Here is a 20,241-nt window from a genome sequence, read left to right as displayed (position 1 = left end):
ATTCTGAAAAATACAATACAGATCTTTCAACAAGTATATGGTTCTTTTGTAGGAACGTGTGTTTTGTTTTCAGATTTTTTCATTTAAGAGATCAGTAAAGTCACAAGATTTTGTGACTACAGAATACCTACACAGGATTTACAAGGTTAACAGTTTTTTTTCCTACACAACCAATACTTGAAAAAGAAGCACCACTGTCAGCACCATCATTTTATAAACGAAAGAAGGAGCTTTTTAATGCCACAGAAGTAGAAAACACATAATCTCAGAATAAAGGAAACTTTTTGAGGTAGGCAGAATAATGCCCTCCCCCCACCCCCCATCCAAGATAGACAGTCTAATCCCAAGAACCTGTGAATATGTTAAATTACAGGGCAAAGGGGAGTTAAGGTAACAGATAGAATTTGGTTGCTAATCAGCTGACTTTATTTTTAATTTTTTGCCATGCAGCGTGCGGGATCTTAGTTCCCTGTCCAGGGATTGAACCCATGCCCCCTGCAGTGGAAGTGTAGAGTCTTAACCACTGAACCGCCAGGGAAGTCCCTCAGCTGACTTTAAAATAGGGAGATTGTCCTGGATAATCCAGGTTGGGCTTGGTGTAATCACAAGGGACCCTAAATGTGTAAGAGGGAGGCTGAAGAGGAGGTCATAGTGATGACATGTGAGAACTCAATCCACTGTTGCTGATTTTGAAGATGGGGTAAGAGAGCCGTGAGCCAAGGAATGTGAGCAGCCTCTAGAAGCAGGAAAGGACAAGCTAAGCCTCCAGAAAAGAACATAGCCCCGCTGAGGCCTTGATCTTTGGCTCAGTGAGACCCATTTCAGACTTCAGAACTACAGGACTGTCAAATAATAAATTAATGTTGCTTTAAGCCACTAAGTATGTGGTACTTTTTTAAAGCAGCCATGGCAAACTAATAGTCTCTCTTAAGATAGTTATCCTAATTGGGGTGTGTATATGTGTATAAAATACACATACATATAACATCACTATCTTTATTTTTAGTGTTTGGTAACTACCAGTGCAATTCTTTCTCTTTCTCTTAATATTTTATTTTGAATCAACTCAGAATTACAGAAAAGTTTCAAGTACAACACAAATGACATTTTTTCCTGAATCATTTGAGAGTAAGTTGTCACATCATCACCAAATGCTTTAGTGTATATTTTCTGCAAGCAAGGACATTCTATATAAGACAACCATCAAAATTCAGAAATTAACATACAGTACAGTTACAGATCTAACCCCTTAGACCCCATTCAAACTTTGCCAGTTGTTCTAATAATGTTCTTTTTTTTTTTTTTAATATTTATTTATTTATTTATATGGTTACACAGGGTCTTCGTTTCGGCAGGCGGGCTTCTTAGTTGCAGCTCGCCAGCTCGTTAGCTGCAGCACGTGGGCTCCTTAGTTGTGGCAGAGGGCTCCTTAGTTGCAGCTCACCAGCTCCTTAGTTGCAGTACACAGGCTCCTTAGTTGTGGCATGCGAACTCCTAGTTGTGGCATGCATGTGGGATCTAGTTCCCTGACCAGGGATGGAACCTGGGCCCCCTGCATTGGGAGTGCGAAGTCTTATCCACTGCGCCACCAGGGAAGTCCCTCTAATAATGTTCTTTATAACAAAAGGGTCTAATCCAGAATCACGTACTGAAATTAGTTGTCATGTCTCCTTAGTCTCCTTCAGTCTGGGACTGTCCCTGTCTTTAACTTTCATGACTATGGCACTTTTGAAGATTATAGGCTAGTTATTTTGTAGAATGATTCCTCAATTTGGGTTTATCTGATGATGTTTCCTCATGATTAGATTTGGGTCCTGTATTTTTGGCAGAAATACCACAGAAGTGTTGCTTTGTTTTACTTATTGCCTCCTGTTGGGTGACACATAATTTTTGTTTGTCTTACAACTTTTTTTACTTGATTAAAGTGGAATCTGCCAGTTTCTTCTTTAAAGCTAATGTTTTTGTAGTAAGTATCTTGTGGGAAGGTACTTTGAAACCATGTAACTATCTTATTCTTCATCAGATTTTCAATCTATTTCTAACAGAATGAGTTTATGAATTCCTGTTTTATTTGATGGGTTATAATACTATCATTCTTTTTTTTTTTTAATTTTTTTTTTTTCAGCTGTGTTGGGTCTTCGTTGCTGCACGCGGGCTTTCTCTAGTTGCGGCAAGTGGGGGCTGCTCTTCGTTGAGGTGCGTGGGCTTCTCATTGCAGTGGCTTCTCTTGTTGTGGAGCACGGGCTCTAGGCGCATGGGCTTCAGTAGTTGCAGCAAGCAGGCTCAGTAGTTGTGGCTCGCAGGCTCTAGAGCTCCTAGAGCGCAGGCTCAGTAGTTGTGGCACACGGGCTTTGTTGCTCTGCAGCATGTGGGATCTTCCCGGACCAGGGCTCGAACCCGTGTCCCTTGCATTGGCAGGCGTATTCTTAATCACTGCGCCACCAGGGAATCCCAGTCATTATTTCTTTTGACACTTAAATTGTTCCCTGTTTGGCCAGTGAGAGTGCTTTCAAACTGCTTTCTTTGTCTTTTTTATGTATTTCTGTCATTCTTTGAACATTGTACTTTTCCCCCCAGCCCTGGAATCAGTGATTTCTCTTTTTTTTTCTGGTTTCTTTTAGTAGAGAATGACATATAGAAGTCAATATCTGGGTGTTAGGTATACACATTGCTATTGGGTGTCACTGCTCTCAAGTCCTCTCACTGGACAGAGGTAGGGAATATATATGTATGTGTAAATGTGCGTACACATACATGTGCACACACATATCGCTATTTTAATTTTATCTACATATTTATTTAAAACCATGAGTTCACACAGATATCTCCAATTCTCGTCTAACACAACAGGGTTTATCCAGTAATTTGCTTTCCATAATTGTAACTCCCTTTTCTGATAGTAAGTTGGCTCTCATTATCCTCAACATAATTTCTTTTTTTTTTTTTCAACATAATTTCTTAATCAATCCCCCCTGTATGTGACCAGTCTCTCCTGTTGCTGCTGTTCCTGACACCCATCATGTGGATGCCATCCTCACCTTATCAGTCTCCAAAATCCCATATTAGGCTGCTGCCCCTAGCCCCCGTTTGAAGACCCTTCTCATTTCAGGCTCTGATACTGTGCACTAGGTTGCTCTCCTCACTCCATTTGGACTCGAGCACCTTGTGCAGGGCTACTAAGGCTGCCATATTCCTGTATAGACATTCTCTTTATCCTGCTAGGGTTCTGACATCCTGCTGTAGGTCACTGCAGATCCCTCCATGCCATCTCATGTACACACTTGTTTTCCTTGACCCTCACTAAACTGAATACAGATTTTTCACTTTGTAAAACTGAAACTCTTTACCCATTAAACAGTCCCTGGCAACTGCCATTCAGTCCCTGGCAACTGCCATTCAGTTGCCTTCAGTCCCTGGTAACTGCCATTCTACTTTGTTTCTATGAATGTGACTACTCTAGATACCTCATATATGTGGCACCATACAGTATTTGTCTTTTTGTGACTGGCTTATTTTTCTTAGCATAATGTTCTCAAGGTTCATCCATGTTAAGGCATGTGTCAGAATTTCCTTCTTTTTAAAGGCTGAATAATATTCCATTGTATGTATATATCACATTTTGTCCATCTCTTGCCAGACACTTGGGATACTTTTACCTTTTGGCTATCGTGAATAATGCTGCTATGAACATGGGTCTACAAATATCTCTTCAGGACCCCAAAATGCTTAATATTTTTTCATCTTGATCTTTTGTTAGCACTTTTATGAATTCATCAGTTTTCCATTAGAGTTCTGAAAATGCTTATTCATTCAGTTCAGCAGTATAGTCAGTTACCAGAAACCTGTACTTGTCAGAGTCTTTTCCATGAATATTTTGCCTTTTACATTTAGATCTACAGTCCATCTGGAATTTTTATGTTTGATACGAGGTAGAGGACAGAATTCAGTTTTGTTTTGTTTTTCATCTGTTGCGTTGCATGGTCACTTACTTTTGTCATATACCACCTGTCTATATATGTGTGTGGGCTTGTTTCCAGGACTTTTATGTTCCAGTGGTCTATTTATCCTTGTGCCAATATCACACTTTCTTTTTTTTTTTTTTTTTTAATTTTCAGCTAACATTGATTTTGTGTTTCCTTTCAGTGTATTTAGTAAGCATAAGCAGAGACATCTTTTTTTTTTTTTAAATATTTATTTACTTATTTATTTATTTTTGGCTGTGTTGGGTCTTCGTTTCTGTGCGAGGGCTTTCTCTTGTTGCGGCAAGTGGGGGCCACTCTTCATCGCCGTGCGCGGGCCTCTCACTATCGCGGCCTCTCTTGTTGCGGAGCACAGGCTCCAGACGTGCAGGCTCAGTAATTGTGGCTCATGGGCCTAGTTGCTCCGCGGCATGTGGGATCTTCCCAGACCAGGGCTCGAACCCGTGTCGCCTGCATTGGCAGGCAGATTCTCAACCACTGCGCCACCAGGGAAGCCCCCACACTTTGTTAATTACTATATTTTTATACCAATTCTTGATATTGGATACTGAATGTTCCTCAGCTTTTGCATGTCCATATATATTGGAATCAGCTTAATTTCCACAGAACATCCTCCTATGACTTTTATTGGAATTGCATTGAATCTATATATAAGTTTGGGGAGAACTGAGATCTTAACACTATTGAATTTTATAATCCATGAAAATGGTATATCTTTCCATTTTTGGGGTCTGTAATTTCTCTGTGTAGGGGTCTTTATACATCTTTTGTTAGATTTATTCCAGGTATTTGGTGTTTTTAGATGCTATTTTTAAAATTTAATTTTCCGTTTGTTGTTGAGTGTAAAGGTTTTTTTAAACCTGAGCTCCATGACCTTCATTCAGTATAAACACATGGGAGTACTTTTTTCTGAAAGGTCTGTAATTTACATCTGAATCTGATTCCCACTGGGGGCAATAACAACAAAGAAGATTAGAAGACCACTTTAGTTATTTGACTTTGAGTGGATTGGACTAGGGACGGGGGAACAGACAGGCAGGGAGGCTGCTTAAAGACTATGTAATAGTCTAGGCAAGAAGCCATGTGGGCTTGAGCTAGGGCAGCCGGTATGGAAAGAAGGAAAGATATTCAAGGAATATTCTGGAGATACAGTGAGTAAGGTTTGCCTGGAGTAGGCTAGGAGAAAAGAAAAAGAGAAAAGAGAAGAGTAAAATATGGCTGGTGTCAGGCGTGTTCAGGGCGATTAGTTAAAGGGAAGGTTGCCATAGCAGTAGGTATGGCAAAACAAGTATTTGGTGGGTGAAGATATTGGAGTAGTCCCTAACTTTAATAAGGAGACTAAATTTAAGATGTACACATAGATAAAAATGGGCAAAATGATATAATCTTTGGGATTTGCTTTGGGATTTGGAAGGTGGCAAGCTGAGTGATGGGGATTCATTATATGCTGTTCTATACTTTTCTGAGTATATGAAAGTATACATAATAAGAGGTTAGAAAAAGATTTATCCGCATAGAGAGTGAGCCAAGCTGAAGTTCTCTGGACCAGCTCTACTCAAATTCCTTTGTGATAGAAAGATCAGGATTCATCTAAATGTTACTTTTGTGTAATTGCATAATCATTGTCCATTGTACTGAGAACAGTGTTTTAAATCAAGATCAGTCAGAAGGAGACATAAAGCTGCAGAGGCTTTACAGGCTGAGGTAGACCAAGTGCTTGGGGGTAGCTAGGAGCTGAGGAAAGGAAATTTAGCCAGGCAGATGGAACATGGTATCTGTTGGCAATCCAAGCAGATTTGGGGACTCAGGGAAGTTTAGAAGAGCAGGATATAATTTCAGAGGGGAAAATAGTGACAGGGAGTCTGGGTGCAGATATTCTGGGGAGATTCAATAGGCAGACAACATCAGTGAGTACTGAAAAGAAGCGGCAAGTCCTCTGTTTCAAGTTTGGGCTCAAAAACAGAACTGGATATACCCAGCAAGGAACTAAAGAATTCAGCCTACTCATTAGTGCCCACTGCAGTAGTACTATACTTTATTATTTGGAGAATTATTTGGAGAGCATGTTAGCATGTAGTGCAGATTCTCAGCTCCTCTTCCCTCCACTTAATTTAGTAGGTCTCAAGAATCTGCATGTTTAACAGGCATCTCAGTGTTTCTGATAGAGATATTTTTCAGATCACACTTTGACAAAATGTCTAGACTGCTGTGTCCTGGCCAGTGCACCAACACAGAGGGAGTGGGGGAAATATTGTGGCTAGAGCCAGAGTAAAAGGTGAAGCCTTGAACATGGGGAACATAGCAGGAAGCAGCTGAGTTAACTAGATTCAAGAGTGGAGGCAGGTGATAATCATTTTGTAGTATGTAAGTATATTAAGTCAACATGTTGTACACCTTACACTTGCACAGTGTTATGTCAGTTATATCTCAGTAAAGCTGGAAAAAAACAGTGAAGGCAGAATGAGACAAACTTCATGGCAGACGCTTAGAATCTCTGAGTTCCAACTGATTAGTAATAAGTTGGTTTCTAAAAACAATTTACTTCTGGGTGCTGTTTGCAGCTGGAGAATTTGGTGAACCATAGGGGCAGAAAAATTAACAAGATAATGCCATTTATAAGAGATATATCTAGTTGAAGAACAATAGCAGCATCCCCAAATGTGGCCACTCTAGGTATGTTAAAATCACGTCACAATAAACTGGTAGTCCCTGCTGGTGCTATGAAAAGGTTGTGGATAGTTCTAACATTACTTTTATTGTTAATATTCCATGACCCTATCACATACGTGAAGATAAATGACAACAGACTACCTCAACCGTTGTTTCATAGTGCTCTTAAGGTAATGTCTTGAGGTAATGTCAAGGAATGAAGGGAGAAGTTTGCGGAATCATTGAAGTGTTGCTTAAAGCAATAGGCATAACTGAATGGTAAGGAAGTTCATGATGAAAGATTAGTCTTTTGTACAATTACATAGACTAGAGTTGTTCTTTTGAGCAGGGTCCTCAAGCTGACCTCAAGTGAGAGGCACAAAGCCACAGGCTTTCTGGTTAGTGAGAAATTGTCTGAAAAGGTCTTTTTATCTTCATCCCTTAGATTAAAAGCAGCATCAGCCACAGCATTAGAGGAAGATGTAATTTGATACAGTTAAATGAGGTAAATGTGAAGGGGCTTTTTAGTCCATAAGGATATAGTGGTGGTAATACTTTTACAACAAAACTCTAGTTCAAAATAATTCACACAGGTTTCCAAGGTTTATTGAATAGACATTCCACCCCTATTCCATTTTACTGTTTAAACGTGTATTCATGTCTGATGTGTGCATGTTTTTGGTCTTGGTTTTTTCTTTAAAAAATTAACGTTTAGTAAAATTGACTTTTTTTTAGTGTACAGGTCTCAGAATTTTAACACACGTGTAGATTCATGTAACCACCACCACTATCAGGATACACAACAGTTCCATCATCCCCCAAGAAACTACCTTGTACTATCTCCCCATCTTCCTAACTCCTGGGAACTGTGATCTATTCTCCCTCACTTTAGTTTTATCTTTTTGAGAAAGTCATTTAATGGAATCATACAATATATAATCTTTTCGTACTGACTTCTTTCTCTCAGCATAATGCCTTTTAGATGATTCATCCAAGTTGTTGCATGTATCAATAGTTCATTCCTTTTTATTGCTTGGTAGTATTCCATTGTATGGATTGTACCACATTTTGTTTATCCATCTGTTGAAGGACATTTGGGTTGTTTCTGGTTTTGGGTGATTATAAGTAGAGCTGCCATAAGCACTTGTGTTTAGGTTTTGTGGGAACATAAATTTTCATTTCTTTGGGGTAAATACCCAGGAGGGGAATTGCTGGGTCATATGGTTAGTGTTGTTTAACTTTATAAGAAGCTGCCAAACTATTTTCCAGAGTGGCCGTAACATTTCGCATTACCACAGCAGTGTGTGAGAGTTCTAGTTCTGCATCCTTGCCAGCACTTGGGATTGTTAGTATTTTTTATTTTAGCCATTCCAATAGGTATATAGTAGTATCTTATCGTGGTTTTAATTTGCATTTCCCTAATGAATACCTCAGTTCTTGATGACTTTATCTATTGGGCTCAAACACAAAAGCTAGTCATCCTAAGAAGAATCAGAAGAATGGTCATTAGAGTGATGTAATGTTCTGTGAAACATTCTATGAAAGACTTTTGTAACATTAGCATTCTATGAAAGACTTTTTGTAAACATTTTAGAAAGGAGTTTGTGCTAATGAATGTTCATGGCTTTTCAATGAAGTGAGGGGTACTTTGAAACCTAGATACAAAGTTTCAAGTAAGCCCTGTGACAGTGAGAATGAGAGAGTGACTTAAGAGTATTTTTTTCTGGTGGCATTTGGTCTTATGTAGAGCACTTGTGGCTTTTAAACTGAGGAGATAGGCAAATGAAAAAGAAAAATATCTGATTACCTGGTAGTTTTGTTTTGTTTTGTTTTTTGGCGGCACTGAGTGGCATTCGGGATCTTAGTTCCCCAACCAGGGATGGAACCTGCGCCCCCTGCAGTGGAAGCGCGGAGTCTTAACCACTGGACCACCAGGGAAGTCTCTACCTATAGTTTTTAGAAACAAAGCAAAATAAGTGAGAAACACTCATGGTCATCATGATCATTATCAGCATTTACTGATCTCCTATTCTTGGTATAATTTTGAAAAACTTGCTTATTCAGGGAAATAATTTAGATAGAGGAAAGGGCATCCCTTGAGTAATATATTTGTTTGGCCCCCTTCTACTTCTCCCTTCTTCATAAATCATCCCAAGCAGAAGTTTGTATTATAAGAAGCAAACCAGATGATTGCTAGTTAAATGTTTAGTGTTTTAGTTGGTTATTAGCTTAAGGTCAAATTTGTTTAATGAGTAAATGTGGAAGAGTTACTTTTTTTTAACACTTTCAACACACACTTAATGATCATTGGTATGTCATTCCCATTTTATGAAGGTGGAATGTAATTTCTTTCTTTTTTTTTTTTTTTAAGTATTTATTTATTTAATTATGGCTGTGTTGGGTCTTCGTTTCTGTGCGAGGGCTTTCTCTCGTTGTGGCAAGCGGGGGCCACTCTTCATTGCGGTGCGCGGGCCTCTCTCTATCGCGGCCTCTCTTGTTGCGGAGCACAGGCTCCAGACGCGCAGGCTCAGTAGTTGTGGCTCACGGGCCCAGCTGCTCCGCAGCACGTGGGATCTTCCCAGACCAGGGCTCGAACCCGTGTCCCCTGCATTGGCAGGCAGACTCTCAACCACTGCGCCACCAGGGAAGCCCAATTTCTTTATTTTTAATAACGATAGAGGTTTATAATTATTGAATCTTTGTTTTGATGTTATTAGGCATGTCAGTACTTTTCTTTGATACCAAGTCCTCAGTTAGGAAATAGCCTCCTGATTAGAACTTGTTTCCCTGGGAGAATATAGTCCACTTAGAAGCAGTTTCCAGGAATATATTGCTGCAGAAATAGACAGTCAAGTAGTGACTCATGTGTAGCATTCAGTGGAATTTAGAAAAGATGACTTAAGTAGAGGAATATTGATGCATCTGTTTTTCAAATTGCAGTTAATTATAGTGACAGCTTATAAGATCTACTTCATTCTCTCTTGGAATCTTGTCTAACTTTACAAATTTTACGTGATTTAGGTTAGAAACGAACAATTTAAAAGTTAGTCAAATGAATTAATCGAAAAGAATCCTGCCTTATCAAATCACGCTTCTAAAGGTTTTTCACACCCTCCAATCTTATTCAGGTGTGATGTTTTGAGAATAAGAATGATTGTTTCAGCTTTTATCAGAGTTTGAGAATAGAAACTCCTTTTATGCAGGTATGTATCATTTTTGATTATATGGTAGTCCACTGGATATAGTCCCTCTACTTGACATATACCTACTGCATCAATAAACTGTGTGATCCTAGATATGTTTATATGTGGTCATGTTAAAAAGTGTTTCTTAAATATTCTTAAATGTGTTTTATCAATATCTTATGGAAAAATACTCATAATCTTTTGAAAGCATTCATGTTAAAAAGAATTAGAAATGATGTTTATCTCATTTGGAACTCTTTCTCTTTCAATGTATCATTAAAGTGTAGGTACAGTATATAAGAATTCATACCATAGGATCAACTGAGACTTTGATTTAAATTATTACAAATTATACATGGAAGCCTGCATAAGATACTACATATTTTTTTTTTCCAAAGAAGCTTCTTTAAATGGTTCTGTTAAGTGTAGGAATGTTCTGATGATTATATTTTTAATTAAAATAAGAAATCTTTGTTTAAAGTGGCATTCTTTTTTTACGGCCTGTTACAGTCTCTGTAACAATCATTTCTTAAGTCTGAACATTTTGTTTCCAGGAATCCATTTATATAAAGCTATGTTTAGACTTAATTAAGGAACAATTCTTACAAAGCTTGTAAATAGCCAGGAAAAAAGGGACCGAAGATAAAACTGACATTCACATTTAACAAAATGATTGTTACAAGGTATGTAATAAGCTATAAAAATACAATAAATCTCTTTTTATAAGAGTTCATATTTTTTAGTCCTTGTTTTCAAGGGTATTTAAGGAGAATATCAAAGCTCTGGAAAGTGACATCTGTTTTGCTGAATGGACTAGTGATAACTTCTTTTGTCTCTAACTGACAGTACCTTCTAATCAGTTAAGATTGGGATGTAAATTTTATATTGTGCTATAGTGAAAACAAGACCTAGTTCTCATCTCACTTATACTACTTTCTAGAAGTTAGAAAACTTTGGGCAAGTTGCTTAACCTCTGAGTCTCATTTTCCTCATCTGGAAAGTGACGATAATAATTCTCTTCCTACTTCAAAGAGCTGTTGTGAGGACTAGGTGAAATTATAAATAGTGAAAATATTTTGCAAGTTATATATAGGACTGTGAGCATCCAAGCTACATTTCTTTATCTCTCTAACCTTGGGTTGTGGTAGCAGTAGTAATAATAAAATAACAACAATAATGGCAGAAAACACTTATAGCTCAGTATATACGTACAGTGTAGGATTCTAGGCACTCAACATATATTAACTCATTTGATCCTCTCACCTTATTAGGTATGTATTGTTATTATCCCTAATTTACAGACATGGAAACTGAGGCACAGAGAGGTTAAGTTACTTCCTTAAGATCATACAGTTGGAGGGACTTCCCTGGTGGTCCAGTGGTTAAGACTCCACGCTCCCAAAGCAGGGGGCCCGGGTTGGATCCCTGGTCAGGGAACTAGATCCTGCATGCCACAACTAAGACCCGGTGCAGCCAAATAAATAAATAAATAAATAAATTTTAAAAAAAGCATACAGTTGGAGAAATATGGATTTGAAGAGGGGAATGGGTGGTATCAGTCTTCTTTCAAATCTATAGAAAAATTGAGAAAAGCATTCATATACCCCTCACCTGTGTTGGCCAAGTGTTAACGTTTTGCCATATTTGATTTTTTTCCTCTCTGTATAGCTATACTTTCCTTTCTAAATCATTTGAAAGTTGTAGACATCATGATATTTCACCTCTACTAAAGCACGTATTTCCTAAGAACACGGGCATTGTCTTTCATAACCACAATGCAAGATCCCACTCAAGAGATTTAACAGTGATAACATTTTATTATTCAATATATAGTTCATATTCAGATTTCCCCAGTTGTTCCAGTAGTGTCCTTTATAGCCTCCTTTTTTAAAATTCATGATCCAATCGCATGTTACACATAGTTATATCTCTTTAGTCTCCTTTAATTTACAATAGTTCCTTAGTCTTTTTATTCTTGAAATTGAAGTTTTTGAAGAGTCCAGGCAGGTTTTACAGAATGTCTCTCATTTGGATTTGTCTGATTGTTGTCCATGGTTAGATTCAGGTTAAAAAATTTGACAGGAATATATGTTGTAGTTTCTTAGTGCATTACGTCAGAAAGTACACGATGTTATTTTGTTCCTTTATCGGTGATGCTAAGTTTGATCATTTTATTAAGGCTGTATTCACCAGATTTCTCCATTGTAAAGGTATATTTGGAATTAATAAGTGCTCAGTGGAGTGAAACTTGGAAACTGTGTAAATAACTTGTTTCCCAACATTGTTTCTCCCAATAGTTTTGGCATCCACTGATGATTGTTCTGTAGAAGTTGTAAAATCAGCCCATTTATTTTTAGGCAGTTCTAAGTGTTTGTTTTCTTGGTCTTTTTTTCCTTCTTTGAAATGGTGACTGTTTCCTATTTTGAGAAGATAATGTGTAAACTTTGTCATTTTAATTTTATTTTTTATACATTTATTTGTTAATTTATTTAATTTTTAGCCGCGTTGGGTCTTCGTTGCTGTGCTCGGGCTTTCTCTAGTTGCGGCGAGCGGGGGCTACTCTTCGTTGCGGTGTGTGGGCTTTTCTCATTGCGGTGGCTTCTCTTGTTGCGGAGCACGGGCTCTTAGGTGCGCGGGCTTCAGTAGTTGCAGCACGCGAGCTCAGTAGTTGTGGCTTGCGGGCTCTAGAGCGCAGGCTCAGTAGTTGTGACATACGGGCTTAGTTGTTCCGCGGCATGTGGAATCTTCCTGGGCCAGGGCTCGAACCCGTGTCTCCTGCATTGGCAGGCGGATTCTTAACCACTGCACCACCAGGGAAATCCCTTTATTTTTGTTTTTGAACTTAGCCTTATTAAAATGTACTTTTTACATTCTAATTTTTTTTAAAAAGTTGATTATTTATTTATTTATTTATTTATGGCTGTGTTGGGTCTTCGTTTCTGTGCGAGGGCTTTCTCTAGTTGCAGCAAGCGGGGGCCACTCTTCATCGCGGTGCACGGGCCCCCCACCGTCGCGGCTTCTCTTGTTGCGGAGCACAGGCTCCAGACGCGCAGGCTCAGTAATTGTGGCTCACGGGCCTAGTTGCTCTGCGGCATGTGGGATCTTCCCAGACCAGGGCTCGAACCCGTGTGCCCTGCATTGGCAGGCAGATTCTCAACCACTGTGCCACCAGGGAAGCCCCTACATTCTAATTTATAGGTTATATGCTTTATAATTTTTATCTGCAGTGGAAAACACTGCTAAAGCTGCTTAAATAATTGGGTTTAGTTTTTAAAGGCTTGTGGTAGTAAAAGCTGCAACAGAAGTTCCTGGAGGGCTTGTGTTTTCCACTCCATAGGCCTGGGGTGGAGCCTGAAAATCTGCATTTCTAACTAGTTTCCAGATGATGCCGCTGGTTCTGGGATCACACTTCGAGACTCACTGTGGCTTCTCTAGGCCTTTCAAGGCAATTTGCTCATAATTATTTGGGCTTTTTTTTTTTTTCTACTTGTTTGCTTTCTCTGGTAGACGTGAGAGTAGTGTGGTTATAGTATAGTGAAATAAGTTGAAGTTTGTGTTAGTTGATTTTGATAAATGTTGGAAAAATTGTGGGAATTGGCTAAATTACTGAATAGGATCTCATTAATCTGACTAATCCAAAATTGTGTTGTAATGAAAATGGCTGTAGGCTGTTTTAAAACTTACTGTGGCATTTATATTTGTTGGAATTTTCTTTACTTCACTTAAACACTGATCCCTTAGTTTTGACCAAATGAGATGTCCATTGTGGTCATTTTGGGCTTTCAGAATTTAAGTGATCCCTGCATACATTTCGCCAACTTGGTTCTGTTAAGTCTGTGCAATTAGTAAAGCAAGTGGCACATTTGTTATGTCATAGAGATATTTTTGCTTCTATGGAATTTGGCCTGATTGTCCTCCTCCCTTGCTTCCCCTATTAGAAATGCTATAAACATTAGAAAGAAAAGGATGACCTTACTATTTGTTTCCCAGACTAAATCACAGCCTTGAAGCAGCTCTTTACTTCCGAATAAAAAGTTTAATTTCACGCCCTGACTGGTGCTTGTACATGCAGGTAGATATTTATTTTATGCAGCTAAACTGATCTGCTTTTGCGAATTACTTGCCAGTCAGCAGAGCTATAATTTCTTATGAGTAGTTGGTGGTAAATTATAGTTCTTATTAGTAAGTTTTGTGTGTGTGTGTTTTCAGTATGTACTTATGAAACAGAAGTGGGAATCAGTCACCAAACTTTGACGAGACTAGGATTTGACTAGTAGCTTTTTCCAAGGCTCAGGGATTGGGACTCCCCTCGTGGCTTAGTGGTTGAGAATCCGCCTGCCAATGCAGGGGACACGGGTTCGAGCTCTGGTCCGGGAAGATCCCACATGCTGCGGAGCAGCTAAGCCCTTGAACCACAACTACTGAGCCTGCAGTCTAGAGCCCGTGAGCCACAACTACTGAGCCCAGGTGCTACAACTACTGAGCCCACGTGCTACAACTACTGAGCCCGCGTGCCTAGAGCCCATGCTCCGCAACAAGAGAAGCCACTGCAATGAGAAGCCCACGCACCTCAACGAAGAGTAGCCCCCGCTCACTGCAACTAGAGGAAGCCTGCACGCAGCAACGAAGACCCAAGACAGCCAAAAATAAATAAATAAAATAAATAAATAAATTAAAAAGGCTCAGGGATTGATGAATTTGGACTAACAATTCCAATTAATTATGTAAACCAGTAAGAAAGAGTGAGATCTTGTTTTCAGTTGATGTGAAAATGTACCCAGAACCTAGAAAGAGTGATGCCTGGTGGAAAGGATTAAAGAAGAGATTCTCTTTCTCATTGAGAAATAGAATATATTGTAGTTAAAATTTGAGTTTTGAAATTGGAGGGCACTATTTTTTTATTTTTTATTTTTGGCTGCATTGGGTCTTCATTGCTGGGTGCAGGCTTTCTCTAGTTGCAGCGAGCGGGGGCTACTCTTTGTTGCGGTGCGCCTGCTTCTCATTGCAGTGGCTTCTCTTGTTGCCTAGCATGGGCTCTAGGCATGCGGGCTTCAGTAGTTGTGGTGCACGGGCGTAGCTGCTCTGCGGCATGTGGGATCTTCCCAGACCAGGGCTCGAACCCGTGTGCCCTGCATTGGCAGGCGGATTCTTAACCACTGCGCCACCAGGGAAACCCTGGAGGGCACTATTGGGCTGAATTTTTAATTGCTTAATTGAAGCCATGAAGTTTTAAAAATTTTTATTTTAAAGTGAGACTGACTTTTATTGAACTTGGATTAAGAGAAAATGCGATGAATCAGAAGGAGACAAAGTTCTACTTCCTTAATAAGTGGGTCAGTTATTTGCTTTAACTGAGATGTCACTAAATTTGTGTGGGCTTTGAGTCTAGAGGGGTCATCTAACTCAAAGCTTCATAAACTTTTTTGTTCATGGACCTCACTGAAAATCTTTTGTATGTCATGAGATACTCTCCCAAGACATGCACATGTGTATACCTTTTGTACATGATTTCAAGAGTTTCAGAGATCCTTGAATCCTATCCATGGGTCCCGATCTAGCCTTATTTTAATGTTGTTACATAATGTATTTTAATTTAAAATTTGTTGTTGATAGTTACCATTTCAACATAACTAGTTGTGACTTTAATAAGGGTATGACTATCAGGTCTGAGCTTCATCATAAAGTGGCATTTTGAGAAGCTAATGAAATATTATGTTATTTGGTAGTATCAGGAAAAAGGGTACAGACTTGACTGGTGGGTATCAAACATCCTACTGGAATGTCCTGTTCTTAATTTTCTTATCCCCCTAGCCACCCAGGCAAGCAGCCGCAATTTATCCCTATCTGTGATGATAGAATTTTACTTGTCAGGGATATATGGATAGATACACTTAATACTTTAATTGCTATCCTACTGATATTACCATGCTTTTTCTACTTTTATCAGTTTTATTAAAGAAAGAGTATGACCAAGCAAATGCCCAGCAACGTCAATTTACCCTAGTAAGTGCACTTTACATCTAGGAGATTTGGAATACACTCTTTTCTATCACAGTGAACCTTAAACACTGTCAGCATGTTCAGTTATTTATACTCTTCAGCTCTGGGAGGGCTGGGAAACATCGTTTTCCCTTTTTCTTCATCCTCTTAAGGTATCAACACTGGGAATCTGTCCACCTACTTAGCTCATTCAAGAAACAGTGGTTTGTGGTCATTTTAGATCAGTAGTAGTACACTTTGGGCAAAAGGCTTTGTTTGGATCATAGACTATGACTTCTTCCTTTTAAAAATGAGCGAAGGCCTCGCCTCCGCCCCAGGCTCACGCGAGCTGGGTGTTTCCTGTCTCTCTCTGTCCGGGTTTGGAGACTCCAGTGTCCTCCGGCTTTTCATGGAAGAGATGTCAGGAGAAAGTGTGGTGAGCTCAGCAGTACCAGTGGCTGCGACCCGCACCACTTCGTTCAAGGGCACGAGCCCCAGCTCCAAGTACGTGAAGCTGAACGTGGGTGGAGTCCTGTACGACACCACCATGCAGACGCTGACCAAGCAGGACACTATGCTGAAGGCCGTGTTCAGCAGGCGCATAGAGGTGCTCACGGACAGTGAAGGCTGGATCCTCATAGACCGGTGTGGGAAGCTCTATGGTACGATACTCAATTACCTTTGTGACGGGGCGGTCCTCTTGCCCGAGAGCTGCCGGGAGATTGAGGAGCTGCAGGCAGAAGCCAAGTACCACCTGGTCCAGGGGCCTGGTGGAAGAGTGCCAGGTAGCCCTGCAAAACAAAGATACTTATGAGCCTTTCTGCAGAGTTCCTGTTATCACCTCATCCAAGGAAGAACAGAAACTTATAGTGATTTCAAATAAGCCAGCCGTGAAGTTGCCCTACAACAGAAGTAACAACAAATACTTGTATACCAGCAATTCTGACAACGGTATGTTGAAGAACATCGAACTGTTTGATAAGCTGTCTCTGTCCTTTAATGGAAGGGTCCTGTTCATAAAGGATGTCATTGGGGATGAAATCTGCTGCTGGTCCTTCTACAGCCAGGGCCGCAAGATCGCTGAAGTCTGTTGTACCTCTATCGTCTACGCCACGGAGAAGAAACAGACCAAGGTAGAGTTCCCCGAAGCCCGGATCTATGAGGAGACCCTGAATATTTTGCTGTCTGAGGCCCAGGATGGCCGGGGACCTGACAGCGCACTCCTGGAGGCCACAGGTGGGGTGGCCGGTTGCTCCCACCACCTGGACGAGGACAAGGGCAAGGAGCGGGAGCGGATCTACATTGCCCAGATCTGTTGAAGGGGCAGGCCTGTTGTCCCTTTGGCTGATCTGTGGTCTGGTGCTTGTTGGGACCCCGCAAGGTCTGACCAAGGGCAAAGATGCCCCTTCCCCTGCCCTCCTTGTTGACCCACTCCATCCCGGGAAGGCCGCCTGGCCTGCTCACAGGCATAGTGCACAAACCACTGCCCGGTGGACTCCATTCCTTCCTCCTCGGCCTTCTGCCCCGTTAAGCGAGGCTTACTGCCCCCAGCGGATGCCCTGCCCTTTGCTTAGAAGAAATTAAACACGGCCCCAGACTCTGTTCTGGCGTCCAGACAGGACCACCGCTCACACCAGCAGCCTCAGGATGGCTTGCCTGCTGTCAGTGTAGCTGTCACCTGGAAATCCCTTCCTGTCTCTGCCTCTGATTCTTACACAGTGTGGAGTGGCCTTCGGCGAGCAGACCGAGAGGACATGCAGGTCCCTTTGGGTCCAGTCAGTGTGTGTGTTCATGTTAGTTTAAGGGACGTGTGCGACTGTGGATGAGGATGTGTGTCCGTGGGGCCTGGGTGGCCCGCGCTGGATCCCTGCTGTCTGCACGGTGCTTGTGTGGGATGGACGTTCTTGGTTACCTACCTCCCTGTCTCCTCCGCGTCCATGACGCACAGAGGGAGTGGTGACGAATGTGGGTGGTTGAGACTAGGCTGGTAGAGTAGTTCCAAGGAGATCCGGTTGTGTGTTAAGGTATGGATGGGCTTTTTTTTCATATATAAATTTATTTTATTTGTTCATTTTTGGCTGTGTTGGGTCTTCATTGCTGTGCGCGGGCTTTCTCTAGTTGCGGCGAGCAGGGGCTGCTCTTCGTTGTGGTGTGCAGGCTTCTCATTGCGGTGGCTTCTCTTGTTGCAGAGCACAGGCTCTAGGCGTGCGGGCTTCAGTAGCTGTGGCATGCAGGCTTAGTAGTTGTGGCGCACTGGATCTTCCCGGACCAGGGCTCGAACCCGTGTCCCCTGCATTGGCAGGCGGATTCTTAACCACTGCGCCACCAGGGAAGCCCAGGATGGGTTTTGTCTGCTGTTCGAGGGAAACGTTACTGTTTTATGCCAAAGGTATTAATACAGGCAGCCTTTGATACAGTGTGTTCCAAAAAAACGAGTTTATATTTTGAAATGGTTTTTACAGCTCGGACTTTGTACATCCTGCCCTACTTGTGACAGTTGTATGCCTTTATTTTGTATCCAGCAACAAAACCTACAATAAAACTTTAAAACAATCATGACCGAACCTAAAAATCATGTATCAGGTAGATGCTTTTTAAACTGTTGTGTGGGCAACTTTCATATTAGGCCATTTGGATTTTATTAAGTGCTAAGGATGGGAGGGAGGGGGCTTAAATAATGTTTTGTAAATATTTTATACAGTTTAAGTTTTAAACACCAACTCTGCTCTTTGGGTTGAACTTTTTTAGAAAATTAAAGTGAATGTAAGTTGTGATGTTTTCTGTAGGAATGGGAAAGCCATCATGTAAGTTCTGTTTTTTAAATGTTTACGTGAAGAGTAACTTTGTGGAACAGTCTGATTAGCTGGGGCTTCTACGCCTTATGACCAAACGTTTCTGGCCGTCTCTCTACTTTCACATTTCCTCCAACTTTGCACTTGTAGGTTGTAGTCTTTGCTTCCCTGGGATATGAACAAGTTCCTGAAACATTCCATGGTGCGTGATACTGTTAGTTGCATACAGCCGTGAGCTGACAATGACAAAGTGTTGGCTGGTCCAAGCTCTGTTATCAGACATATTTTACAAGGAACTGATTTCTTATGTGAGCACTAAGGGCAAACAAAAGTCAATATTTGTATTTAAGAACCATCCAAGTAAAACACTGGCCTAAGATTTGGTAAAGAGTAAAGTTTTATTACACTGTAATAGCTTACAATGGAAAAAGCAGAACAGCTTTGGGTCCCTCGTAATGAGGTTTTTTTCAAATAAGTCATCTTATTGTGGTGACTGGGGGCCTGTGCCCACGAAGGTTCCATGGTTCCGGGTCTCGCCTCTCCATTGTCCTCCTGCAGTGGCTTAGTGGGGCAGTCGCTGTGCAGGTACCCCCGCCCTCCCTCTGGAATGTGTGCTCTCTAGGTCTCCACCCAGAGTCATTGTAGCATGTGTGTGTCACTAACCTTTCTGTCTCTTTGTGCCATGGAAAAAAACGCTGTGAGCTTCAGAAGTAGTCATTGTATGTTGTACAAGCATCTGTGGACTTATATAAAATAAAAGTTATATAATGCTTCTACTTAAAAAAAAAAAGAGCAAACTGAGACCCAAAGAGGTCATGTGACTTGTTCAGGGTTACAGTTGATGACAGCCTGGATTAGAGCCCACATTTCCCTAATCAGAGCCTTGTTGGTTCCCTTTTGACTCTTTTTGTTTTGTTTGTGGTTGAGCTTGTGTTTCTTCCACTGGATGTGATTGATGAAGGGTGTGTGTGTGTGTGTTTAATTAGTGCTTCTATGACTTCTTTTTTTTTTAAATAATTATGCTACTTTATAATTATTTTATTTATTTTTATTTTTGGCTGTGTTGGGTCTTCGTTTCTGTGCGAGGGCTTTCTCCAGTTGCGGCAAGCGGGGGCCACTCTTCATTGCGGTGTGCGGGCCCCTCACCACGGCCTCCCCCTTTGCGGAGTACAGACTCCAGACGCGCAGGCTCAGTAGTTGTGGCTCACGGGCCTAGTTGCTCCGCGGCATGTGGGATCTTCCCAGACCAGGGCTCGAACCCGTGTCCCCTGCATTGGCAGGCAGACTCTCAACCACTGTGCCACTAGGGAAGCCCATGACTTCTTTAAGAAAGCTTTTTCTACCCTAAGGTTATGAAAATAGTCTCATATTTTCCACTAGAAGCTTGATAGTTTTGCCTTTCACATTTAGAATGTTAGTCTCTCTAGAATTGATCTTTGTGTTTGTGAGGAAGGAATTTCATTTCATTTTTTTCCATGTGGATTTCCAATGTCCCCCAGCATCATCTACTGGAAGAATATGTATTCTCCACTGATCTGCAGAGCTACCTCCATCATAAATCATGTCCTTACATGCATTGGTCTGATTTTGGATTCATTATTCTGTATATTTTTCTATTTATCCCTGTATCAGTACCATGCAGCTTTATTCACGTAG

The 20,241-nt window shown here is 40.9% G+C and overlaps 1 protein-coding gene and 1 pseudogene across 13 annotated transcripts in view; both read left to right on the top strand.

Annotated features, from left to right (window-relative positions):
• The window catches only part of BTRC (beta-transducin repeat containing E3 ubiquitin protein ligase), a 182,516-nt gene that overhangs the window by 8,800 nt on the left and 153,475 nt on the right, over positions 1 to 20,241 (top strand). The gene's annotated exons all lie outside the window — the stretch shown is intronic.
• Positions 10,667 to 19,369, top strand: LOC309643011 (BTB/POZ domain-containing adapter for CUL3-mediated RhoA degradation protein 3 pseudogene; annotated as a pseudogene). The gene has a single exon. The product of its transcript is annotated as a BTB/POZ domain-containing adapter for CUL3-mediated RhoA degradation protein 3 pseudogene (transcript).

The sequence above is a fragment of the Balaenoptera physalus genome (assembly GCF_965194825.1).
Source record: "Balaenoptera physalus genome assembly, chromosome: 14".
NCBI classification, from domain to species: domain Eukaryota; kingdom Metazoa; phylum Chordata; class Mammalia; order Artiodactyla; family Balaenopteridae; genus Balaenoptera; species Balaenoptera physalus.
Note: the sequence above shows the minus strand (reverse complement) of the source record. Positions and strands in the feature narration are given on the sequence as shown.